Raw genomic sequence first — 5,881 nt, 5'->3', positions numbered from 1 at the left:
TGGTCAGGGCCTCAGGTCAGCTCAAGTGACCGCAGCCAGGACCTAAGATGTCCTCACATGACCCTAAATGACCTCATGTGACCACAGAAAATGCCAGTCAGGGCCTCAGATGACCTCATGTGACTCCATATGACCTCAAGTGATCCAGGTCAGGTCCCCAGATGACTCCAAGTGACCCCAAATGACCTCAAGTGCTCCCTGTCTGAGCCTCAGATGACCTCAAGTAACCCCAAATGACCACAAATTACCCTGCTCAGGCCCTCAAGTGACCTGAAGGGATTCCAAATGATCTGAAGTTACTCCGGTCAGGGCCTTAGATGATGTCAAGTGACCCCAAATAACCTCAAGTAATACCGGCCCTAGCCTCAGAAGACCTCAAGTGACACAAAATGACCTCTAGTGACCGCTGTCAGGGCCTCAAATGACCTCAAATGATCCTAAATGACCTCAAGTGACCCCACTCAGGGCATCAGGTGCCCTCAAGTGACCCCAAATGACCTTAAGCGACCCTACTCAGGGCCTCGGCTGACCTCAAGTGACCCCACATGACCTCTTGTGACCCCGGTCAGGGCCTCAGGTCAGCTCAAGTGACCGCAGTCAGGACCTTAAATGTCCACAAATGACCCTAAAGGATCTCACGTGACCCTAGAAAAGGCCGGTCAGGGCCTCAGATGACCTCAAGTGACCCCAAAAAATGCCGGTCGGGGCCTCAGATGACGTAAAATGGCCCAAAATGTCCTCAAGTGACCCCGGTCAGGGCTTCAGGTGACCTCAAGTGACCCCAAATGACCTCCATTGACCTATTCTTCTTTGCCTGCCTTCCCTGCCTGCAGCCCCATTGGAAGTGGTAGCGTCTGGCTGAGGCGGGCCACATTGCTGCTGCCTTGTGGCCAGAGTGCGGTACTGCAACCCTCCACCGAGGTCCTCCCGCGGCCGCCATCTTGGGAGTCTCTCGGCTGGGAAGCATTTGACCTTCTCAAAATGGCAGAAAAAAAAAAAAAAAAAGGCCAGATATTTGCCTCAGGTGCAATCAAGTGACCCCAAATGACCTCTTGTGACCCCAGGAAGGGCCTCAAATGACCCCAAATGACCCTAAATGACCTCAAGTGACCTCGGTCAGGGTTTCAGAGAACTTCAAGTGACCTAAAATGACCTCAAGTGACCCCGGTCTTGGCCTTGAATTACCTCAAGTTACCTTAAATGACCACAAATTATTCTGGACAGGACCTCAAATGACCTCAAGTGACCACAGTCAGGGCCTCAGTTGACCTCAAGTGACCACAGTCCGGGCCTCAGATGACCTCAAGTGACCCCAAATGACCACAAATGACCTTGCTAAGGACCTCTGGTGACCTCCAGTGCCCCCCAAATGATCTCAAGTGACCTGTTTTTCTTTACCCGCCTTCCCTGCCTGCAGCCCCATGGCGGGTAGTAGCGTCTGGCTGAGGCGGGCAACAGTGCTGCCGCCTTGTGGCCAGAGTGCGGTACTGCAGAGCTCCACCGAGATTTTCCTGCAGCCGCCATCTTCAGAGTGCCTCGGCTGGGACGCTTTTGACCTTCTCAAAATGGCGGCAAAAAAAAAAAGAGGTGGGGAATTCGCCTCAGATGACCTCAAATGACCTCAAGTGACCCCGGTCAAGGCCTCAGATGATCTCATGTGACACCAAATAACCTCAAGTGACCGCAATCAGCGCCTCTGATGGCCTGAAGTGACCCGAAATGACCACAGATGACCCTGCTAAGGACCTCTGGTGACCTCAAGTGACCACAGACAGGTCTTCAGATGACCTCAAGTCATCCCAAATGACCTCATGTGACCTGTTTTTCTTTTCCCGCCTTCCCTGCCTACACCCCATGGAGGGTGGCAGCGCCTGGCTGAGGCATCCGGCAGTGCTGCTGCCTTGTGGCTAGAGTGTGGTACTGCAGCCCTCCACCGAGGTCCTCCCTAAATGACCTCAAGTGACCCCCTAAAAGCACCGGTCAGGGCCTCAGATGACTGCAAGTAACCCCAAATGACCTCATGTGACCCCGGCCAAGGAGTCAGGTGACCTCAAGTCACCGCAAATGACCTCAAGTTGCTCAAGTCAGGGGCTTAGATGACCGTAAATGACCCCAAATGACTTGAAGTGACCCTTGTCAGGGCATCAGGTGACCCCAAATGACCCCAAATGACCTCAAGTGACCCAAGTCAGGGCCTCAGATGACCTTAAGTGACTCCAATCAGGGCAGTAGGTCAGCTCAAGTGACAGCTGTCAGGAATTCTGATGTCCTCAAATTACCTTAAATGTCCTAAACTGCCCCAAAAAACACCGGCCATTGCCTCACTCTCAAGTGACCCCAATTGACGTCAGGCGACCCCGGTCAGGGCCTCTGATGACGTCAAATGAATGCCACTAGGCTTCAGGTGGCACTAGGCAGTCTCCACAGGGCGGAATTTGGGGGGAGAAAGTATTTCCAAGGCAGCACTTGGCAATTCTATGTGAAAACCGAGAAAAATTGTCCTGGAAAATCTTCTATTTGCATGATAAGGTCGCAGTCACTGATACAAGACCTCTGCTGGCTACATCTAAGCTACTAACTTTTCAACTCAATTTCGCATATAATGTCTCTTTGCACCCTGGAGAAGGCAACAAGCCTTGAAAGAGGTTGAAGTGCATAAGTGGAGCAAAGAAGGTGAAAAACAGCAATGCTGAATAGCCTGCCTCGCCTTCAGTATTGCGCACTCCACAGAAGGAGACAAACGAAGTATCAGAGCAGAGGGGTCCTGTGCGCATTGAAGGCAAGTGCAAAAATCCAGCAGAGACACCTTCACAAGCCCTGTCCGCTGTCTAGCTCCTTGTCTCTTGAAAAACTCACCGCTGCCCTTCTTTTCAGCAGCTGCCACCGTGTTCTCTGCATCTCGGAGCCTCTGGGGAGCGGCAAGAATTTCCAAGGAGGGATGCATCAGGACTACGCAAAAGCCAGGAAAATTGTCCTGGAACACCTTCCACTCGCATGCCCAGAGCAAATAAAACAGGCAGGAGAGCGGCAATCGCTGTCCTGCAGCAGTCTGCAAGCTTCGCACACAAGCCGGCTTCTTCGCGGCTTCGTTCTTCGCCTCTTGCAAGCTACCGCGATCTCCGGCTGCCGGAGGCCAAGAAGCGGCTACTCCGCACACGGATGACTGGGGCGGTAGCGGTGCGCTCCGGAGCGCCGCTTCTGCCGAAAGACGCCGGGAAGCCGCACTTGCTTTCGGCCAGCTCCGGAGCTCCGTATTCTGCCTCTCTAGTCACCTACATCTTAGCGAAAAGCTTTTCCACTCCAGTTCTCGAGGAGAAAGTCTACCAGCACTGCTCACTTCGCCCGGACTTGCCAAGAAATTGGATTTGGTGCACATCCAAAAGACACTGCATTTTCCTGTGCAAGCCGCAAACTGCTGGCAGATGAGCGTACTCGCTGCCCACTCTTGCCCAGCTCTCGGTAGTAGCGGGCACGTTGCAGCCTGGCGAAGGCAAGAAACCTCGAGAGCTGTCACAGAGCAGAAGGGCAGATGAGATGCTGAAAAGCAGCAAAGCTGAACTGCCTGCCTCAGCTTCAGCAGTGTGTAATTGACTTTATGCGGAAAACGAAGCAGCAGAGCAGCGGGCTTCTGTGCGCACTGAAGGCAATTGCAAGAATCCAGCAGCTGCTCCTTGCCAAGCACAGGCAGCTGCCTAAGTTCTTGCTTCTTGACCAACTCACAGTTGCCCTTCTTTTCAGCAGCTGCCACCGTGTTCTCTGCATCTCGGAGCCTCTGGGGAGCAGCAAGAATTTCCAAGGAGGGATGCATCAGGACTACGTAAAAGCCAGGAAAATTGTCCTGGAACACCTTCCACTCGCATGCCCAGAGTGAATTCAACAGGCAGGAGAGCGGCAGCCACCGTCCTGGAGCAGTCTGCAAGCTTCGCACACAAGCCGGCTTCTTCACAGCTTTGTTCTTCGCCTCTTGCAAGCTACCGCGATCTCTGTCTGCCGGAGGCGAAGAAGCAGCTACTTGGCATACAGCTGACTGGAGCGGCAGCGGTGCTCTGCAGAGCGCCGCTTTTGCCGAAAGACGCCGGGAACCGGCAATTCTTTTCGGTCAGCACCGGAACTGCGTATTCTGCCTCTCTAGTCGCCTACATCTTAGCGAAAAGCTTTCCCACTCCGTTTCTCAAGGAGAAAGTGTACCAGCACTGCTCACTTCCCCCGGACTTGCCAAGAACTTGGATTTGCTGCACATTCCGAGGACACGGCACTTTCCTGGACAAGCCACAAACTGCCGGCAGATGGCCGTGCTCGCTGCCCACTCCTGCCCAGTTCGTGGTACTAGCGGGCACGTTGCAGCCTGGCGAAGGCAAGAAACCTCGAGAGCTGTCGCAGAGCAGAAGGGCAGCTGAGATGCTGAAAAGCAGCAAAGCTGAACAGCCTGGCTCAGCTTCAATCCTGTGCAATTAACTGAATTCAATCCTGTGCAATTGACAATGGTAGGAGCCTGTGGTGGCTCCTACCATTGTGAGCACGTAGCGCTTGCCTTGGCGAGTTTGAGGCAGTGTGATGTAGTCAATCTGCCAGGCCTCCCCATACTTGTATTTGGACCACCACCCACCATACCATAGATACTTCACTCGCTTGGCCTGTTTGATGGCAGCACACATCTCACAGTCATGGATAACCTGAGAAACACTGTCCATGGTTAAATCCACCCCTCGGTCTCGTGCCCACTTATAGGTGGCATCTCTACCCTGATGGCCTGAGGCATCATGGGCCCATCGCGCTAGGAACAACTCCCCTTGTGTTGCCAATCTAAATCTATCTTTGACACCCCTATCCTTGCAGCCTGATCTACCTGCTGATTGTTTTGCTGCTCTTCATTAGCTCTGCTTCTGGGGACATGGGCATCTATGTGGCGAACCTTCACAGGTAGTTTCTCTAACCTGGTGGCAATATCTTTCCATTCTTCAGCAGCCCAAATTGGTTTTCCTCTACACTGCCAGTTAGCCCCTTTCCATCTCTCCACCCAGCCCCACAGCGCATTGGCTACCATCCACGAATCAGTGTAGAGGTAGAGCTTTGGCCACTTCTCTCTTTCAGCAATGTCTAGGGCCAGTTGAACGGCTTTGAGTTCAGCAAGTTGACTTGATCCACCCTCTCCTTCAGTGACTTCTGCGACCTGTCGTGTGGGGCTCCATACGGCTGCTTTCCACTTTCATTTCATTCCCACAATGCGGCAAGAACCATCAGTAAAAAGAGCATAACGTGTTTCTTCTGCTGGCAGTTGGTTGTATGGTGGTGCTTCTTCCGCACGTGTCACTTCTTGTTCTTCTTCATCAGCGAGACCAAAATTCTCACCTTCAGGCCAGTTTGTAATTACTTCCAGAATCCCAGGGCGATTCAGGTTTCCAATACGGGCGCGCTGCGTGATGAGGGCAATCCACTTGCTCCATGTAGCACTGGTGGCATGGTGGGTAGTAGGAACCTTTCCTCTGAACATCCACCCCAGCACCGGTAGTCGGGGTGCCAGGAGGAGTTGCGCTTCCGTACCAATCACCTCTGAGGCAGCTTGGACTCCTTCGTAGGCAGCCAAAATTTCCTTGTCTGTTGGGGTGTAGTTGGCTTCAGACCCTCTGTAGCTCCGACTCCAAAATCCTAGCGGTCGGCCTCGAGTCTCATCAGGCACTTTCTGCCAAAGGCTCCAGGACAGACCATGGTTCCCGGCTGCAGAGTAGAGCACATTCTTGACCTCTGGTCCCGTCCTGACTGGGCCAAGGGCTACTGCATGAGCAATTTCCTGCTTAATCTGGGCAAAAGCTTGTTGCTGCTCAGGGCCCCAATGGAAATTGTTCTTCTTGCGGGTGACCAGGTAAAGAGGGCTCACGATCTG

Source organism: Vidua macroura, chromosome 37 (genome assembly GCF_024509145.1).
Source record: "Vidua macroura isolate BioBank_ID:100142 chromosome 37, ASM2450914v1, whole genome shotgun sequence".
NCBI lineage: Eukaryota > Metazoa > Chordata > Aves > Passeriformes > Viduidae > Vidua > Vidua macroura.
The sequence above is the reverse complement of the archived record's forward strand: the minus strand, read 5'-3'. Positions refer to the sequence as shown.